Source organism: Ranitomeya variabilis, chromosome 5 (genome assembly GCF_051348905.1).
Source record: "Ranitomeya variabilis isolate aRanVar5 chromosome 5, aRanVar5.hap1, whole genome shotgun sequence".
Lineage (NCBI taxonomy): Eukaryota > Metazoa > Chordata > Amphibia > Anura > Dendrobatidae > Ranitomeya > Ranitomeya variabilis.
Genome location: NC_135236.1, coordinates 548,497,670 through 548,519,189, shown reverse-complemented (window position 1 = coordinate 548,519,189; position 21,520 = coordinate 548,497,670). Strand labels below are relative to the sequence as shown.

Genomic DNA, 21,520 nt, shown 5'->3' with positions numbered 1-21,520 from the left:
ACAAAGAGAGGTATGTAATTTTTTATCCTAGGTACACTTCAATTGTAAGGGAGAGAGAATGTTAAAAAAATTCCAGATTTCCATTTCCTTCTGAATAAATGGACTGTTCCCAACCCTTCTGAAATACATAGACTAGTGGCAAAGTATTGAATCTGTACATTATTATTATTATTATTTATTGTTATAGCGCCATTTATTCCATGGCGCTTTACATGTGAGGAGGGTTATACATAATAAAAACAAGTACAATAATCTTAAACAATACAAGTCATAACTGGTACAGGAGGAGAGAGGACCCTGCCCGCGAAGGCTCACAATCTACAAGGGATGGGCGAGAATACAGTAGGTGAGGATAGAGCTGGTCATGCAGTGGTTTGGTCGATCGGTGGTTACTGCAGGTTGTAGGCTTGTCGGAAGAGGTGGGTCTTCAGGTTCTTTTTGAAGATTTCGATGGTAGGCGAGAGTCTGATGTGTTGTGGTAGAGGGTTCCAGAGTAGGGGTGATACGTGAGAGAAATCTTGTATACGATTTTGGGAAGAGGAGATAAGAGGGGAGTAGAGAAGGAGATCTTGTGAGGATCGGATGTTGGTTGTAGGAAAGTACCGGGAGACGAGGTCACAGATGTGAGGAGGAGACAGGTTGTGGATGGCTTTGTACGTCATGGTTGGGGTTTTGTACTGGAGTCTCTGGGCAATGGAGAGCCAGTGAAGGGATTGACAGAGGGGAGAGGCTGAGGAATAGTGGGGGGACAGGTGGATTAGTCGGGCAGCAGAGTTTAGAATAGATTGCAGGGGTGCGAGAGTGTTAGAGGGGAGGCCACAGATATGAGTAATAGTACACATGTATTTGAATATTTGCATATTTTGGTGCCTGAGGATCTCTATATGACTGTGGCTTAATAACAGTAGGTGGGGAAACTCACCCCTGAATCACTGTTAGAGGCTGGATGCTGTAGTGCACCTCAGTGAGATGGTTCATATGGACTGGATAGGTGGACTGCTAGTAGGCTCACTAATCCCTAGATATCGAATCACATGACTGATTCTTATTACTTGTTATATGTAGAAAACAGATATCTGCCGACCTAATGTTTAATCATTTGTCTTAAAACAGAGAGACTGGTCTCAGCATTTGACAGTCTGCTATGCTTAAGTTCTTGTACACCCTCAGCATATTGTTATTCTAAAGTTGTTGTTTTCTAGCATATATACTTGTTTTTATCTAACAGCTTATTGGATGGCGTTGACTCAGGGGGAGGCTCTATCTGTGGAAAGCCCTCCACCCATAAGGGGGCTCTATACCTCCCAGGACATGGTACAGTATTTTTCCTTTCACTCCCCCACATCAAACACTGGGTTGGACTCACAGTTCCTTAGTGAGCTTTCTCACATTCCTATACATGTCTACACTACACTTTTCTATTTTTCTTATCTAACCTTGTATCGCCCTTCTCCCTTCACTCTCTACCCACTTCTTTAGGAACCCCCTTTTTTGTTTATTTTTTTGTTTGTTACCCCCTCCTCCTCCTCTCTCCTCTCACTTCCTATTAATAGGGGCTACTCAAAAAGTGATCAGCACACCCTATTAATCTGACATAAATATGCCTCCCATAAAAATTGGATCGTTAAATATCAAGGGGTTCCATGTTCCTCAACAAAGATCTCAGATATTATACGGAATGCACAAGCAAAAAGTACAACTAATACTTTTACACAAAACCCACTTTAAAGAGGGACATGTTCCAAGTATAAGAGATCGGTATTACAAAAAATGGTTCCATAGTGCCAACACAGAGTCGCGGTCAAGGAGAGTGTCTATAGCAATGTACCAATCTTTGATACATTCAGTGGCAGATACTTGGTTGGATACTGAAGGAAGATATGCCATACTCAAGCTCCGAATATTTAACACTACGTATACTATTGCAGGAAGGTATGCACCCAACCAAGGTCAAACTAATGCTTGTTGTTCCTTTCTGAAGGTACTCTCCGATGTAGCAGAGGGTGTAGTGATAATGGGTGGTGATTTCAATATGTTCCTAGATCCTGCCTTGTATACCATGACAGGACTGAGTGCTGTTCCCTCCAGACAAAGATTCGCCTTGGAAAAAAGGTTACACCACATGCAATTAACAGACGTTTGGCGTATCATGAATCCGCAAAGTAGAGATGATACTTTTTGTTTAAATCCCCACAAATCTTATAGCCAAATTGATTTCTTCTTAATTAGCGATAAAGCACTCGCTTGGCAACCTCGACGTGCCATAGGAAACATTATTTGATTGGATCATGCGCCTGTTTTCTTAACCATCCATCCTCCAGATAGCCCAAACTGTACTGGACATGGAGGCTCAAGGTTAATTTACTCAGGGATTCTGTCTGTACCTCTGACCTTAAGGAGACAATTGAGCTTTTTTTTTATCAACACATTCTTCAGATCCCACATCTTTACCCTTAGGCTATGTGCACGTCAGGATTTTGTCAGGATTTTGTCAGGATTTTGTCAGGATTTTTCCTCAGGATTTGTAGCCAAAACCAGGAGTGGAACAATTAGAGGAAAAGTATAATAGAAACATATGCACCACTTCTGCATTTATCACCCACTCCTGGTTTTGGCTACAAAACCTGATGAAAAAGCCTGACAAAATCCTGACAAAATCCTGAAAAAATCCTGACAAAATCCTGACGTGTGCACATAGCCTCACAGTGGGAAGCTCTCAAGTGTGTCCTTAGGGGCATGTTGATAAATTATGGCACCCGTCTCAAAAAAGAAAAAGCTCTTAAAATCTCAGAACTCCTAAAATAAATATGAAACTGGAAATGAGACATATAAATATTCTCTCTCCGACCACATTGGTAGAATTGACTATATGTAGAGAGGAACTTAGATCCACAATGGATAAAAAATATCTGAAATATAAAAATATTTTTAAAAGGGTCTTATATAATTATGCTGATAAATGTAGTCGCACTTTATCGCGTCTCCATCATCCACACAACCAAACTTGTTATATCCCCAAATTACAGCAGCAAGGAGGAGGGGAAATATATAATCCTGTGGAAATTCTGGGAATAATGGAATCATACTATGCTAAACTTTACAACATTCATGGGAATATCTCAGACTTAGACCCTCAGATTCTTCAGGACTGCATTGAAAAATATATAGGTGACATGGCGCTTCCCACTATCGATATTGATTCATGAGAACACTTGGACAATCAATTTTCATAAGATGAAATCAACTCCTCAATTTAAAACAAACCCCCAGGTAAAAGTCCTGGGCCGGACGGCTTTACACCACAGTTCCAAAAATCATTCAGAGAGCAAATTACCCCATTCCTCACTAAAATGATTAATGCTGTCTCTGTCTCCACCCCCTTTGCCCCACAAACCCTAGAAGCACACAAAGCAGTAATCCCAAAACCAGGGAAGGATTCGGCGTTAGTCTCCAACTACCGGCCAGTATCCCTATTAAATATTGACAACAAACTTTTCTCTAAATTGCTGGTAAACAGGTTAACACTCCTTCTCCCTTCAATAAGTTACAATGACCACGTGGGATTTGTACAGGGAAAAGAAGCCTGAGATAATGTAAATAAACTATATCACTTGTAGAAAATGCCTTGTCTTCATCAAAATTGCTGGGTTTGCTGTCAGTGGATGCAGAGAAGGCATTCAACCATGTACACTGGGGTTTTATGGAGGCTGCTCTTAAACAGATAAGCCTCGGACAAGGTTTCCTTGATAAAATAATGGGTTTATATACACAACAACAATCTGCCCATGTAAGAACTAATGGCACTCTTTCTAATTAATTTACAATTTACAATGGGACAAGACAAGGGTGCACTCTGTTCCCTTTAAAATATGTAATAGTGATGGAGCACTTGGCAATCGCAATTAGGAACAACCCCAGTGTGCACGGTATATCCGTGGGCCACATTCAGTATAAAACTTCTCTGTATGCAGATGATCTTTTATTATACATATCATAACCCCTCATTAGTTTCCCTTCCTTAATGAAAAAATTTGAACAATTTGGATTGCTAAGTAACTTCAAAGTCAACTATTCTAAGACTGGGGCATTAAACATCTCTCTCTCACCAACAGATATTCAGGGTGCGAAAACTAACTTTCCCTTCCGCTGGCAATCAGATGCAACAAAATATTTAGCTATTCAGATCCCTTCCCATCTTAGTAAGTTATGTTCTATTAACTATCATACACTCCTAGAGAAAACCCTAAAAGATTTTGCTAGCTATGATAAAAAAAACATTGTTATTTAGTCGCATAAATACATTCAAAATGGATATCCTCCCCAGATTCCTCTATATATTTCAATCATTCCCTATCATCCCGAGCTTTTTAGAACTCTTAAATCAGCATTGATTAGATTTGTATGGAAGCGTATTAGACTGAGAATAAAATTCCAGAGTCTCACTCGATCTAAGGACCATAGGGGGTGGTGTTGTGAATCCGCTTTTTGGGCTCCCCTGGTGGTTGCTGGTGGTACTGGTGACTTGTGTGTGCTTTGCTGTCTCAGTTCACCTGCTCCCATCAGTGGTTGGGAGTTTCCTATTTAGCCTTGCTCTCCAGTCATTTCCTTGCCGGTCATCATTGCAACCAGAGCCTTCGGTTGCATGTTCCTGCTACTAGTCTGCTGATCAGCTAAGTGGACTTTGTCCTTTTGTTTTGTATCTTTTTTCCAGTTTGCAGTTTTTGTTATTCTCTGTAGCTGGAAGCTCTTGCGGGCTGAAATTGCCACTCCTGTGTCATGAGTTGACACAGGAGTCTTAAAGTAATTTCAGGATGGTTTTTTTGAAAGGGTTTTCAGTTGACCGTGAAGTCCTCTTTTGTATCCTTCTGCTATCTAGTAAGTGGACCTCTCTTTGCTAAATCTACTTTCATACTGTGTATGTCTTTTCCTCTTAACTCACCGTTATTACATGTGGGGGGCTGCTATCATCTTTTGGGGTATTTCCCTAGAGGTAAGCCAGGTCTGTTCCTTCCTCTACCAGGCGTAGTTAGTCCTCCGGCTGGTGCGTGGCATTTAGGAAGTCGTAGGTATGCTCCCTGGCTACTATTAGTTGTCTGGTAGATTTAGCTCACGGTCAGCTCGAGATTCCATCACCCAGAGCTCGTCCGTTATTTTTGTGTTTTGATGTTTCCCTGCCATTGGGAATCATGACAGTATGACCGGCCCATGTTAAAGTTATTGGCAGAAGAAAGGAGAGAAAAGTGAAGTCTGTAGATTTTTTTTTTCCGCCTATGCTTGCTCGATAGTTGGATCAGTTGTATTTCAGCTCTAATTACAGCCTTTGCCTTTCTCTCCTTCTAATCCTTGAATGGCTCTGATCTCACCTGTTTAAAGATGGACCCTCAGAGTTTGGCTGTAGGTTTAAATAATCTTGCTACCAAGGTTCAAAATTTACAAGATTTTGTTATACATACTCCGATGTCTGAACCTAAAATTCCTACACCAGAGGTGTTTTCCGGAGATAGATCTCGGTTCCTGAATTTCAAATATAATTGTAAATTGTTCCTTTCTCTCAGACCTCACTCCTCTGGAGATCCTGTCCAGCAGGTTAAGATTGTAATCTCTTTGCTGCGAGGTGACCCTCAAAATTGGGCATTTTCATTGACACCAGGGGATCCTGCGTTGCTCAATGTGGATGCGTTTTTTCTGGCTTTAGGGTTGCTTTATGAGGAACCTAATTTGGAGATTCAAGCTGAAAAAGCTTTGATAGCCTTATCTCAAGGGCAAGATGAAGCTGAGATATACTGCCAAAAATTTCGTAGATGGTCTGTGCTTACTCAGTGGAATGAGTGCGCCCTAGCGGCAAAATTCAGAGAGGGCCTTTCTGATGCCGTTAAAGATGTTATGGTCGGGTTCCCTGCGCCCACAGGTCTGAATGAGTCCATGACAATGGCTATTCAGATTGATCGGCGTTTGCGGGAGCGCAAACCCGTGCACCATTTGGCGGTATCTTCTGAAGAGACGCCAGAGAAAATGCAATGTAACAGAATTCTGTCCAGAAGCGAGCGGCAGAATTATAGGCGTAAAAATGGGTTATGCTTCTATTGTGGTGATTCTGCTCATGTTATATCAGCATGCTCTAAACGTACAAGGAAGGTTGACAAGTCTATTTCAATTGGCACTTTACAGTCTAAATTTATTCTGTCTGTAACCTTGATTTGTTCATTATCAGTTATTACCGTGGATGCCTATGTGGACTCTGGCGCCGCTCTGAGTCTTATGGATTGGTCCTTTGCCAGGCGCTGTGGGTTTGATTTAGAGCCTCTGGAAGTCCCTATACCTCTGAAGGGTATTGATTCTACGCCTTTGGCTTGTAATAAACCACAATTCTGGACACAAGTGACTATGCGTATGACTCCAGACCATCAGGAGGTGATTCGCTTCCTTGTGTTGTACAATTTGCATGATGTTTTGGTGCTTGGATTACCATGGTTACAATCTCATAACCCAGTCCTTGACTGGAAAACAATGTCTGTGTTAAGCTGGGGATGTTGGGGGGCTCATGGGGACATACCTTTGGTTTCCATTTCGTCATCTATTCCCTCTGAGATTCCGGCATTTTTGTCTGATTATCGTGATATTTTTGAGGAGCCAAAAATTGGTTCACTCCCTCCCCACAGAGATTGTGATTGCGCCATAGATCTGATTCCTGGCAGTAAATTTCCAAAGGGTCGTTTGTTTAACTTATCTGTACCTGAACATGCTGCTATGCGAGAGTATATTAAGGAGTCCCTGGAAAAGGGACACATTCGTCCTTCTTCATCTCCTTTAGGAGCTGGTTTTTTCTTTGTATCTAAAAAGGATGGCTCTCTGAGGCCTTGTATTGATTATCGACTCCTGAATAAAATTACAGTCAAATATCAGTATCCGTTGCCTTTGCTGACTGATTTGTTTGCTCGCATAAGGGGGGCTAAGTGGTTCTCTAAGATTGATCTTCGTGGGGCGTATAATTTGGTGCGAATTAAGCAGGGGGATGAGTGGAAAACCGCATTTAATACGCCTGAGGGCCATTTTGAGTATTTAGTAATGCCTTTCGGCCTTTCTAATGCACCTTCAGTCTTTCAGTCCTTAATGCATGATATTTTCCGTGAATATTTGGATAAATTTATGATTGTGTATTTGGATGATATTTTGATTTTTTCTGATGACTGAGAGTCTCATGTTCAACAGGTCAGGAGGGTTTTTCAGGTTTTGCGGGAGAATTCTTTGTGTGTAAAGGGTTCAAAGTGTGTTTTTGGGGTTCAAAAGATTTCCTTTCTGGGGTACATTTTTTCCCCTTCTTCTATTGAGATGGACCCTGTCAAGGTTCGGGCTATTTGTGATTGGACGCAGCCTACTTCTCTTAAGAGTCTTCAGAAATTCTTGGGCTTTGCTAATTTTTATCGTCGATTTATAACTGGTTTTTCTGGCGTTGTTAAACCTCTGACGGATTTGACCAAAAAGGGTGCTGATGTTGCCAATTGGTCCCCTGCTGCTGTGGAGGCCTTTCGGGAGCTTAAGCGCCGCTTTTTGTCTGCCCCTGTGTTGCGCCAGCCTGATGTTTCTCTTCCCTTTCAGGTTGAGGTCGATGCTTCCGAGATCGGAGCGGGGGCGGTTTTGTCGCAGAAAAGTTCCGACTGCTCAGTGATGAGACTTTGTGCGTTCTTTTCTCGAAAATTTTCGGCCGCCGAGTGAAACTATGATGTTGGCAATCGGGAGCTTTTGGCCATGAAGTGGGCATTTGAGGAGTGGCGTCATTGGCTTGAGGGTGCCAGACATCAGGTGGTAGTTTTGACGGATCACAAGAATCTGATTTATCTAGAGTCTGCCAGGCGCCTGAATCCTAGACAGGCACGATGGTCGTTGTTTTTTTCTCGGTTTAATTTTGTGGTTTCATACTTACCGGGATCTAAAAATGTTAAGGCAGATGCTCTTTCTAGGAGTTTTGAGCCTGACTCTCCTGGGGATTCTGAACCTGCTGGTGTCCTTAAGGATGGGGTGGTTTTGTCTGCTGTCTCCCCAGATCTGCGACGTGCTTTGCAAGAATTTCAGGCGGATAGACCTGATCGTTGTCCGCCTGGTAGACTGTTTGCTCCTGATGATTGGACCAGTAGAGTCATCTCGGAAGTTCATTCTTCTTCGCTGGCAGGTCATCCTGGAATTTTTGGTACCAGAGATTTGGTGGCTAGATCCTTCTGGTGGCCTTCCCTGTCTCGGGATGTGCGTGTTTTTGTGCAGTCTTGTGATGTGTGTGCTCGGGCCAAGCCTTGTTGTTCTAGGGCTAGTGGGTTATTGTTGCCCTTGCCTGTTCCGAAGAGGCCTTGGACGCACATCTCTATGGACTTTATTTCTGATCTCCCTGTTTCTCAGAAGATATCTGTCATCTGGGTGGTGTGTGACCGTTTTTCTAAAATGGTTCATTTGGTACCATTGCCTAAGTTGCCTTCCTCATCTGAGTTGGTCCCTTTATTTTTTCAAAATGTGGTTCGCTTGCATGGTATTCCGGAAAACATCGTTTCTGACAGGGGAACCCAGTTCGTGTCTAGATTTTGGCGGGCATTCTGTGCCAGGTTGGGCATTGATTTGTCTTTTTCGTCTGCATTCCATCCTCAGACTAATGGCCAGAAGGAGCGAACTAATCAAACCTTGGAGACTTATTTGAGGTGTTTTGTGTCTGCGGATCAGGATGACTGGGTTGCCTTTTTGCCGTTGGCAGAATTTGCTCTTAATAATCGGGCTAGTTCTGCCACTTTGGTTTCTCCTTTTTTTTTGCAATTCAGGGTTTCATCCTCGTTTTTTATCTGGTCAGGTGGAATCTTCGGATTGTCCTGGAGTGGATGCGGTGGTGGATCGGTTGCATCAGATTTGGGGACAAGTTGTGGACAATTTGAAGTTGTCCCAGGAGAGGACTCAGCAGTTTGCTAACCGCCGTCGTCGTGTTGGTCCTCGCCTTCGTGTTGGGGACTTGGTGTGGTTGTCTTCCCATTTTGTCCCTATGAGGGTTTCTTCTCCTAAGTTTAAGCCTCGGTTCATCGGTCCTTATAGGATTTTGGAGATACTTAACCCTGTGTCCTTTCGTTTGGACCTCCCGGCATCTTTCGCTATCCATAATGTATTCCATCGGTCGTTGTTGCGGAGATATGAGGTACCGGTGGTTCCTTCTACTGAACCTCCTGCTCCTGTGCTGGTGGAGGGTGAATTGGAGTACGTTGTAGAGAAGATCTTGGATTCCCGTATTTCCAGACGGAGACTTCAATATCTGGTTAAATGGAAGGGCTATGGTCAGGAAGATAATTCTTGGGTAACTGCCTCTGATGTTCATGCCTCGGATTTGGTTCATGCCTTTCATAGGGCTCATCCAGATCGCCCTGGCGGTTCTCGTGAGGGTTCGGTGCCCCCTCCTTAAGGGGGGGGTACTGTTGTGAATCCGCTTTTTGGGCTCCCCTGGTGGTTGCTGGTGGTACTGGTGACTTGTGTGTGCTTTGCTGTCTCAGTTCACCTGCTCCCATCAGTGGTTGGGAGTTTCCTATTTAGCTTTGCTCTCCAGTCATTTCCTTGCCGGTCATCATTGTAACCAGAGCCTTCGGTTGCATGTTCCTGCTACTAGTCTGCTGATCAGCTAAGTGGACTTTGTCCTTTTGTTTTGTATCTTTTTTCCAGTTTGCAGTTTTTGCTATTCTCTGTAGCTGGAAGCTCTTGCGGGCTGAAATTGCCACTCCTGTGTCATGAGTTGACACAGGAGTCTTAAAGTAATTTCAGGATGGTTTTTTTGAAAGGGTTTTCAGTTGACCGTGAAGTCCTCTTTTGTATCGTTCTGCTATCTAGTAAGTGGACCTCTCTTTGCTAAATCTACTTTCATACTGTGTATGTCTTTTCCTCTTAACTCACCGTTATTACATGTGGGGGGCTGCTATCATCTTTTGGGGTATTTCCCTAGAGGTAAGCCAGGTCTGTTCCTTCCTCTACCAGGCGTAGTTAGTCCTCCGGCTGGCGCGTGGCATTTAGGAAGTCGTAGGTATGCTCCCTGGCTACTATTAGTTGTGTGGTAGATTTAGCTCACGGTCAGCTCGAGATTCCATCACCCAGAGCTCGTCCGTTATTTTTGTGTTTTGATGTTTCCCTGCCATTGGGAATCATGACAGGGTGGGTCTACCGGATCTTAAGAGGTATCACCAGGCCTCAGTACTAATACATCTATTTAACTGGCATGTTCATAAAGATTCCAAACAGTGGGTCATGATAGAACTGGAGTATTCTTCTATCCCCCTACAATACCTTCCGTGGATGGAGACTAATAGTAAAATATCATTAGAAAACCAGGGGATCTTACTCAAAGCAGCCCTGCGGATGTGGGATCAGTTGAGATGCCAAAGCGGTTTGATAAGACCATACAGTCGGCTTACCCCCATTTTCTTAAATCCTGAATTTCCATCGGGTTGTACGAAGGACAAATTCCTCTGTTGGAATAGTCATGATGATATTCGCATTAGTCATATTTTGAAGGGACCTGATGGGGAATTTCCGGGGTATAAGCTGAACACTTCAAAAACAGAGGCCCTCCCACTAAATATTCTCCCTAAAGTTCTGTCTGGATAATTTAAAATTAAATTTTAAATTCAGATGGAAAACTCATACAATCAAATATTTGGGGGTTAATATATGCTTCTCTTATGGAAAGTTATATAGCTCCAATTTTCCACCACTTCTGAGCGATTTAAAGAGGTTGATGATCAAGTGGAAACCACTCTCGCTTTCGCTTATTGGTCGGATAACTTCTCTTAAAATTTCTCTCCTCCCTAAATTGTTTTATTTTTTTTAAACCTTACCAGTCAGGGTCCCAATGAGTGAGCATAAGTCTTTCCAGGCACCTATGATGAATTTCACTTGGAATGACAAGCATCATCGGATCTCTAAGCGTGTTCTCGTCTCTCCTAAATCTCAAGGCGGTCCCTGATATTATTAAATACTATTGGGCTGCTCATCTTTGTAGACTCCCTTTGTGGGCTTCGCTTAGGGCATTTAATAAGTGGACAGAGATAAATTGTGGCTGTCTCCAATCTACCCGAATTCACTACTATGGTTAAACACACCAGTGGTGATCCCAGAGCCTCTATTGGGCCCTATTCGGTTCACGAGGGAGATCTGACTCTTCTGTAGGAAGAAGATTGGTTTAGCCTCCCCTAACTCACCTATGATTTCATTCATATTTCAACCCTTAGTGCCAAGTAGCCTGAACACGCAATTGTCCACCTTTGGTCCTTTCTGGGTTTGTTTAGGTTTGCGGATTTGGTGGACGGGGACACGCTGCAGCTCTTCACATTTGATGACATCAAGTTTAACATCTCTCTATTCTTCTCTGTAAAAGTTTGTCTTGAATCATTCTTATTTGTTAAAAATTTTTAAAACTTCAATAAAAATTTACAGTTTAAAAAAATAAATAATTTTCTTACTAAACAACCCTTTTGGTTAAAATACGAAAAGTTGAAATTGTTTATAAATCTTTGGAAGAAGAGGAGACGGCACTCCTTACCAGTGTCACCAACATCATTTGAGAGCCTATTCCTTCAGAGCTCACCTCCCAATTGATTTCCCTAGTATATCGACTATTAAGTCATTTACTCTGTTCAGTGGATCCCGGATTTGTGCATGCATGGGAGATTGAACTGTATACTACCTTTTCTGAGGAGGAGATACAAAAAGCATTTTTGTTTATGCACAAGATGTCGGGGGATGGGTAGGTTCAAGAAAGGAATTACAAGATCTTGACATGACATGATGGTATCAGGTCCCAACAAAGCTACATGTGATCTTCCCTTCGGTGCTGGATGTGTTGGCGTTGTGGAACAGAGAGGGACACGACGTTGCACATTTGGTGGGACTGTGGCCAAATCAGACCTTTGTTTGGGATGGGGCATTTACCGCATATTGTAAGATCTCAGGGGAAAGAATCACTCCCTCCCCCCCAGATTGCCCTCTTATCTATGCTCCCAGGCCCTATAGGTACACAGAAACAGCCTTTGAGATTCGGCTTGGCGGCAGCACGTACAATAATACCCAGACACTGGCGGACATCTGTCACTCCATCTGTTTCAGAATGGCAGGACGAAATTTCATATATTTGTCAAATCGAAGATCTATCAGCAGAAGCCAGAGGTGACAACATAAAGTTTGTTCTGTTGTGGCAGCCCTGGATTCTCTTTAGGAACTCACCTGAATTATTTTCCTTATTTTCCTGAAGAGAAAAGACTTCACAGTACTTGGAAATTATTGATTTGGTCACCCCTCCTAGACACTTGTTTGATCCCCACTATTTATCCTTCTGAATAGGGAAAATAGGAACTAAAAATTTCCACACCCCCTCTTACTCCTCTCCACCCTGTCCTCCCTTTGTCTTATCCCTTGCATGATCTTCTTCTTCTTCTTCTTCTTCTTCTTCTTCTTCTCCTCACTCTTCCTACTTTTATATCTAATAGAATTTCTCGTTTGTCTATTTTTTTCTACTTGATATATCTTTAACATAATGCAGAGAAAAGAGTATAGTGTATAAATTATCTTAAATGCATCTGTGATCAATTTGGATATACAAGAGCGGTATTATAATTCTCTGGTTATTGTATGCAATGAGACCCTGTGTGGCCCAAATGAAAAAATGGTTTTTATGTTATGTTTTGTTATATATAACCAATAAAATCTTATTAAACTAAAAAAAATCCAGAAAATTACATTCTATAATTATTTCATAATTAATTTGTTTTTCATTGCATAAAATAAAGCTTTCAAGTCTCCACTCTTCCAAGAATGCACCAGAAATATGCAAATTATCTCCCTCGAGCTTCAGTTTCTGGTTTGATAATTTCATTTAAGCAGCTCAATCCAGCTACACCCAAAGATCCTCACACTCGCGGCGACTCTTCACTCTTAATTTTGGAGATAGGAATACCCCTTAAAGGGATCCTGTATCATCTGAGGGTATACAGCTTGAGTTGGAATTATCTACAGCAAACAACATGACACACACAGAGGAGCTGTTTTCAATGGTGTTTGGGTCAAAGTACCTCAGCCTGTGCGACCCTTACAAAAAAGAACACTGCAAAAGTATTTGCCATATTAATTAATGCGCTTCGGACATGTGTTTAATCATGTTATTTGTGATATATATATTTTAATAAAACATGTTGGTTGTCTACATTCATCAGAAAGTGGTTTCTGTACCATGGATTAATTTAGACTTCTGAAGTGGATCAGCTCAAGAACTAATATGACTATTAAGGTGTGAGGGCCACAGTAAGTGCTTTTAAAAAAGCTACAGCCTGGGATACAGTCTGTATTGTTTATCTTACATGGATGAGACCAGCCTAATTGCATGAGAGTACGATAGGGGCAGAGAACTTGTCACACCAGAACAAACCATGAGCTGAGTCCCTAGTAGGAAAAGAAGTGTGAAGTCAGATGTAGCAAGAAGCAGGGTCGGATTGGGCTGTTTGGGGCCCACAGGGGTAGTTCACTTTAGGAGTCCACCCCATAATCCCCGTTATATTGGAGAATCGGCTGTAAAACAGGCAGCTCCTGTACATCTACTGTGCACATATCATAATTGCGATGTACAATTACGGTAGTTTGCATTAAAGGTGTTCTTTAGTTAAAAGAAGTTACAATAATGCCACATACAAGGGAGAAATACTGCCACACAATGATTGGACCACATATTACACCATATGACCAAATAATGCCACCTACAAATACCACCACACTGTGAAGAGACCACATATTACCACATACAAGGAACAAATACCATCACACCATGATCATGCCACATATTACCACATAGGAGGAACAAATACAGCCACACCATGACAAGACCAAATATTACCACCACATAGTGATGGAATAATACCACATACAAGGGAGAAATACAGTCATACCGTGACCAGACCACATATTACCACCACATAGTGACCAAATGCTACAATGCTGATCATGATTAAAAATGACAATACTAACCACACTGATATTACCACCAGTGACATTACAACCCCTGGCAAAAACTTTGTAATCACTGGCCTTGGAGGATGTTCATTCAGTTGTTTAATTTTGTAGAAAATCCTCTCCTTTGCTTCAATTGACATCTCTCGTGTTGGAGCCATGATTCATGTCAGTACACTTTGGTGCAACAGCTCTCCAAGGTGTGATCACTCCTTTTTAGATGCAGACTAACGATCAGATCTAATTTGATGCAGGTGCTAGATTTGGTTATGAAAATTAACAGGGTGATTCCATAATTTTTTCCTCAGACTTGAGTGACTCCATAATTTTTCCCCTATGCTTGGTTAAAAAAGTAAGGTAAAGGCACTGGGGAGATGCCTGTCATTACATCTTCAATAAATGCACAAGTTTATGTTGATATTTTGGACACTTTTCTTATCCCATCAATTGAAAGGATGTTTGGGGATGATGAAATCATCTTTCAAGATGATAAATCATCCTGCCATAGAGCAAAAACTGTGAAAACATTCCTTGAAAAAAGACACATAAGGTCAATGTCATGGCCTGCAAATAGTCCGGATCTCAATCCAATTGAAAATCTTTGTCGGAAGATGAAGAAAATGGTCCATGACAAGGCTCCAACCTGCAAAGCTGATCTGGCCACAGCAATCAGAGAAAGTTGGAGCCAGATTGATGAAGAGTACTGTGTGACACTCATTAAGTCCAGGCCTCAGAGACTGCAAGCTGTTATAAAAGGCAGAGGTGGTGCAACAAAATACTAGTGATGCATTGGAGTGTTTTTTTGTTTGGTTGTTTTTCATGATTTAATAATTTTTTCCTCAGAATTGAGTGACTCCATAATTTTTCTCCTATGCTTGGTTAAAAAAAGTAACCATTACTGACTACTACATTTTTTGTTCTTGATATCTTTCAGTGTTTCTTAAAGAAAGAAAGTTGCCATTTGAAATGGCTTTAGTTTTGTGCCATGTCTGTGATCTGCTTTTTTCTACAAAATTAAACAAATGAATGAATATCCTCCAAGGCCGTTGATTACATAATTTTTGCCAGGGGTTGTATACACAAGAGTGTATAGTGTACAGTATAATGTATAGTGTCAGTGTACAGGTAATACAGGGATCTCAAGTGACATTATACACAGGAACTCTGGATATACTGTATAGTGTACAGGTAATACAGAGATAACGAGTGACATAATACACAGGAGCTTTGTATATAGTGGCAGTGTACAGGTATTATAGTGATACCAGTGACATTATACACAGGAGCTCTGTACATACTGTCAGTGTACAAGTAATATAAGGATCACAAGTGACAGTGAGAGTATGCACAGGAGTTTTGTTTAAAGTGTATAGTGTACAGATGATACAGAGATCACCAGTGAAATTATACACAGGAGCTCTGTATATAATATATAGTGTACAGGTAATACAGGGATCACAATGGACATTAGACACAGGAGCTCTGTATATAGTGTCAATATGCAGGTAATACAGGGATCACCAGTGACAGTGACATTATACACAGGAGCTCTGTATATAGTGTATAGTGTACATGTAATATAGGGATCACGGGGACATTATACACTGGAGCTCTCTTTATAGTGTGAAGTGTGCATGTACATCTAATACAGTGACTCTCCAGTAATGTCTTCAGGTAAACTCCTTTATTTTCACTTTTTTTCTTCATATTGCACAGACATCACTTCTTCCTGCCGGGACTTGTTTCTGCAGGAAAAAAAAGGTAATTTCTTCCACAGTACATTCCCTACTTTTTTGCTGACTTCTACAAGCCAGAGCTAGGGGCATATCAAGGGCAAAGGGGTCTAGTCAGGGCAAGGGGGCCTAACCAGGGCCAGGGGGTCTAGTCAGGGCAAGGGGGAATAGCCAGGGCCAGGGGCCCTAGCCAGTGCAAGGCTTAGTTATGGTGCCTAGTCAGGGCAAAGGAGTCTAGCCATGGTAAGGGGCCTAGCCAGGGTGCCTTGTCAGGGCCAGGGGGCCTATCCTGTGGGCCTTATCTAGGGCCAAGGAGCTTAGGGGCCTATGTCCATTGTCCCTGGCTGAGCCCCCTAGGACTCTTGGCCTGATCCCAGGGTATGACGCATCCACAGTGACATTAGAAAGACAAAAAAAATCCCTCTTACCTGCCTGCACTCCCTGTGCCTTATCCTCTTCTTAAATCCTGCGCACTCATGTTAAAATGTGGAGCTAGGTCGGTGAATGATTTGAGCTCGCCCATCGCCGGTGGTCCGAGACAGTGACATCATATACCGGCGATGTCACTGTCATGCGCAGCCTGTAACAGGTGTAAACAAGTCAGCCATCTGCCTTTGCTAGGTCAGTGGCCTATTGCAAAGGGGCAATACATTTCAACTTAATGTGCGTCCAAGCACGTACATTCAGTTGACACCAGCAGGCCCCTTCTGCATCCAAAGCCCCAGGACCCATTGCAGAATTTTCCAGTGTCCCAGTGGGCCAGTCCGGCACTGGCTATAAGACTGATGCTAATGTGCGTGAGATACGGTAAAGTCATAATTTTGAAGGGTTGGCTGCAAGAGTGAGCAAAATGTATAAGCTACTGTACTATTTACGGCCACAACTGCTTATCCCTCTCCCATAATGATAGTTCTGCTTCACCTCACTTGTTTTATCTATTGCATTATTTTTGGGCCCTGTTGTGTATAAACATGTGATTCTTCAGATTTTGTATTATTCTATGCCTGATGAAGAGACCTGAGTAGTCTCGAAAGCTTGCAGTTTGTTACCATCTTTTTAGTTAGCCATTAAAAGGTATCATCCACTGAGGACTCTCAAATCCAAATATTTTTCTAAGCTACTACAGGACACTGATAGCAAGGAGAAGTAACCATGAGGGGGGTGTGACCATCATTTTGAGTCTGTGCTTCATTGCTATGAAAGTGACAAAGACTATAAAATGTTGAAGGATGCTCTGCTGATGGGATTGCCAGCAGACCATGACATATGTATGCGACTTGTTGCAAGTGTAAAACCACCATTGCAAGTGACTTTTGTCTACCTCTGTTGAGGTCAACTTGAATCCTATAGTGAGACGATTAACTCCTTCAGCCCCCAAGTCAGTTTTTGCCTTCATCCCTAGGCCAAATATTACAATTCTGTCACTTTATGTGGTAAAAACTCTGGAAAACTTCAACGGATAACACTAATTCTGGGTTTGTTTTCCTGTGACATATAGCACTTCATGATAGTGGTAACATTTCTTTGATATGACTTGCGTATATTTGTGAAAAAAATGGAAATTTGGCAAAAATGTTGAAAATGTAGCAATTTTCAAACTTTTAATTTTTATGCCTTTATATCAGAGAGTTACGCCACACATAATAGTTAATAAATAACATTTCCCATATGTCTACTTTACATCAGAACAATTTAAAAAAATAATTTTGTTTGTTTGAAGCACTAAGGGTTAAAAGATGACCAGCAATTTCTCATTTTATCAACATACGGTAATTTACAAAACCATTTTTTAGGGACTACAATACATTTGTAGTGACTTTGAGTGGTCTGTGTGATAAGAAATACCCAAAAGTGACACCATTCTAAAAATTGAACCCCTGAAGGTGCTCAAAATTACATTCGAGAAGTTTACTAACCATTCAGGTGCTTCACAGGAGTTTTTGGGATGCGGAAGGAAAAAATGAACATTTAACTTTTTTCTCATAAAAATTTTAATTCAAAACCAATGTTTTTGTTCTCATAAGGGTAATAGGAGAAAATGTACCCCAAAATTTGTTCTGAAATTTCTCATGAGCATCTCGATACCCCATATGTGGGGGAAAACTACTTTTTGGGCTCATGGCAGAGCTCAGAAGGGAAGGAGTGCATTTGACTTTTTGGATGCAAAATTTGATGGAATAAATAGGGGACTTCATGTTGATTTTGGAGAGCCCCTGATGTGCCTAAACAGTGGAAACTCCCTCCAAAGTGACACCGTGTGTGTATATCAAGCCCCAGTGGCCTAATGAATAAGGCACTGGCCTCCTAAGCCAGGGATTGTGGGTTCAAGTCCCATCTGGGGTGCGTGTTGATTTCCCTTTCCAACAGCTTCTCATGGAAGGTTGATGGTGCAGGTGTAAACTGTTCTCATTGTGTTGTTTCTTTGTAAATTAGTTCTTGCAAAACCTCTACCCTTTACAACGATCCTTTCCATGTACTGAGAGAAGTGTTAACATGCAATTGTGTGGGGCCGAAAAATATAGCATCTTAATTGTTTAAAGCGAGAAGGGAGAAGGACTTGGGGATCCTAGTTAATGATAAACTTACCTGGAGCAGCGAGTGCCAGGCAGCAGCTGCCAAGGCAAACAGGATCATGGGGTGCATTAAAAGAGGTCTGGATACACATGATGAGAGCATTATACTGCCTCTGTACAAATCCCTAGTTAGACCGCACATGGAGTACTGTGACCAGTTTTGGGCACCGGTGCTCAGGAAGGATATAATGGAACTAGAGAGAGTACAAAGGAGGGCAACAAAATTAATAAATGGGAAGGGAGAACTACAATACCCAGATAGATTAGTGAAATTAGGATTATTTCATCTAGAAAAAAGACGACTGAGGGGCGATCTAATAACCATGTATAAGTATATAAGGGGACAATACAAATATCTCGCTGAGGATCTGTTTATACCAAGGAAGGTGACGGGTACAAGGGGGCATTCTTTGCGTCTGGAGGAGAGAAGGTTTTTCCACCAACATAAAAGAGGATTCTTTACTGTTAGGGCAGTGAGAATCTGGAATTGCTTGCCTGAGGAGGTGGTGATGGCGAACTCAGTCGAGGGGTTCAAGACAGGCCTGGATGTCTTCCTGGAGCAGAACAATATTGTATCATACAATTATTAGGTTCTGTAGAAGGACGTAGATCTGGGGATTTATTATGATGGAATATAGGCTGAACTGGATGGACAAATGTCTTTTTTCGGCCTTACTAACTATGTTACTATGTGGTGAAAAGCAAAAAACTCTTTGTGCTTCTCAGAAGTCTATAACATTAAGCCGCAAAAATAAAATTTTTTTTTTCCATATTTCTATCAACAGGGTCATATGACGGCTTGTTTTTTGTGGGATGATTCGATGCTTTTATTTGTCGCATTTTTGGGCACATGACATTCTTTGATTACTTTCTATTAAAATTTTTGGGAGGCAGAGCAACCAAACACCAGCAATTCAGGATTTTTTTTTTGTTATGCCGTTTCTCGAGTGGTAAAATTGATAAGATATGTACATTTTTGGGGTCAGTATTATTACAGCAATACCACATTTATATACTCTTTTGTGATTTGGCGCTTTTATGCAATAAAAACTATTTTATAGGAAAAAAAATGTTGCATCATTTTACTCTGAGGCCTATAACTTTTTTTTTCTGATGATTTAGCTTAATGGTGATTTGATTTTTGCAGGACAAGGTGACATTTTCAGCTATACTATTTTTATTTACATTCGTCTTTTTATAGCTTTTATTCCGCTTTGTGTTTGGTGGCATGATTAGAGATGGGCGAATCCGAACAGCAAAGTTCGGCTTCCGTACAGATCACCTACTGTTCGGGCATGTACACCGAACACGGACTTCACCAGGAGGTCCAAATTACTGTTCGGGTTCAGCCCCCCGAAGACCGGGTGTTTGTCGCGCTGTCATGTGCATAACATAGCGGCAAACACCGCTTCTGATCTGCGGTAAAATCATCCCCGCTGGTCATACAGCCGTGCAGCTGTGATTGGATATATAAAGTTTACCTCCGATCATTGGTGTCAGATGATTTAACTACCACTCATCCATAGGGTATTACGTCTTCTTTGGCACATTTCAGTGGTATCTAACACTCCAGAAAATTGTTCAAAAATGTATTGTTATTATATTGCGCATACATAGATAATTACGTTTTCTTGAGTGCATTTCGGTGGTATCTAATTCTTAAAAATTGGCTCAAAACTTTTTTAGCACTATATTGCTCATCCACAGTGTTTTATGTGTTCTTGGGTACATTTCAGTGGTATCTAACCCTCCCAAAAATTTTAAAAAATGTGTCGGTATTTTATTGCTCGTCCACAGAGTATTATGTGTTCTTTAGTACATTTCAGTGGTATCTAACCTTCAAAAAAATTGTTAAAAAATGTATCGGTATTATGTTGCTCATCCACACAGTGTTACTTGTTTTTGGGTACATTTCGGTTTCATAAAGCCCTCAAAAAATAGTTGAAAAATGTATCTGTATTATATTGCCGATCCATACTGTATTAAGTGGTTTTGGATACATTTCGGTCGTATCTAACCTTTAAAAAAATTGGTCAAAAATATATCGGTATAACAGAGCATTCTGACACTGAGGACGCAGACTCCAGAAGGGCTTTGAAGGAATCCCAGTGCACTGCAGCTTTTCCAACCTTACGACTTCGGACGACACTCCACTAATAAATAGCCTCTCACAAGTGACACCATTGAGGAAACCCAGTGACTGTCCCAGGCAGGGGGATGAGAACTCCACTATAGAAACAACACGCTCTTTCTCCAATGCAGTGAAGTTGAGAGCTACAGAAATACTCCCCACTGTGCTATTCATTGACAAAATAATGAATGATTTCTGCGCCCGTATCAATAAAACAATGAAGGAACAATCTATAATACGAGAAAAACTCTTTCTCTCTTTTAATCCGCCAAGCACTGGGTCTCCTTGTGCTGAGATAGCATCAGAGTCATATATAAAGGAAGCGTTGTCATCCATTGCAGAAAGTCTGGAGTCCTCCTCATCCTTATCTTCCTCTAGATCTTCACTCTGTGATCATTCTTTACCAACACACGATTCATGCGAGTCTTCTGCGCACTCCTCTTCAGACAGTAGTATGGAGGATCTTTCCTCTGGGGGCTGTGATTCTCCCCAGTTGGATCATCTATCAACCCCTTCTGTGACCTCAGCCCTACTAGAAAATCTGCAAAGAGACATAGACTCACTCAAATGTAACTTGGCGTCTCTCGAGGATCATAGACGTAGATGCAACGTGAAGATTAGGGGCGTCCCGGAATCCGTTAAACCCCCTTACTTGAAAAATTACATTCACAAAATGATCTCTAAATTTTTTCCTGACCTCAACGATCCCAATATTATAGAAAGAGTCTACAGAATTAAAAGACCTGTGTACCTCCCATCAGATGTGCCAAGAGACATTATTGTCTCCTTTTTTCCAGCCTGGGTCAGGGGTAAACTGTTCGACCTCTCCTCCGAAAAAAGCTTTCTGCTCTCCTCATATGGCCACCTAACATTCTTCAGAGACTTGTCTAAGGACATTTTGAAAAAGCGACAAGACTTTTCATCCATCACACGGGAGCTCCGGAGGAACCATTTTGCGTATTCATGGTCGCCCTCCTCCACTATTTTGGTGAAATTCCTGTCTGGAACTGAACATATTGCAACTCCGGAGGAGGATATGATCTTTCTGCAGCGACATGGTCTGAATCCTCCTAGATACTCCA

The 21,520-nt window shown here is 41.6% G+C and overlaps 1 non-coding gene across 1 annotated transcript; it reads left to right on the top strand.

Annotated features, from left to right (window-relative positions):
- The first annotated feature begins 18,004 nt into the window (after positions 1-18,004).
- TRNAR-CCU (transfer RNA arginine (anticodon CCU)) lies at positions 18,005-18,077 on the top strand. Its single transcript has one exon. It is a non-coding gene; the product is annotated as a tRNA-Arg (tRNA).
- The last annotated feature ends 3,443 nt before the right edge of the window (positions 18,078-21,520 follow it).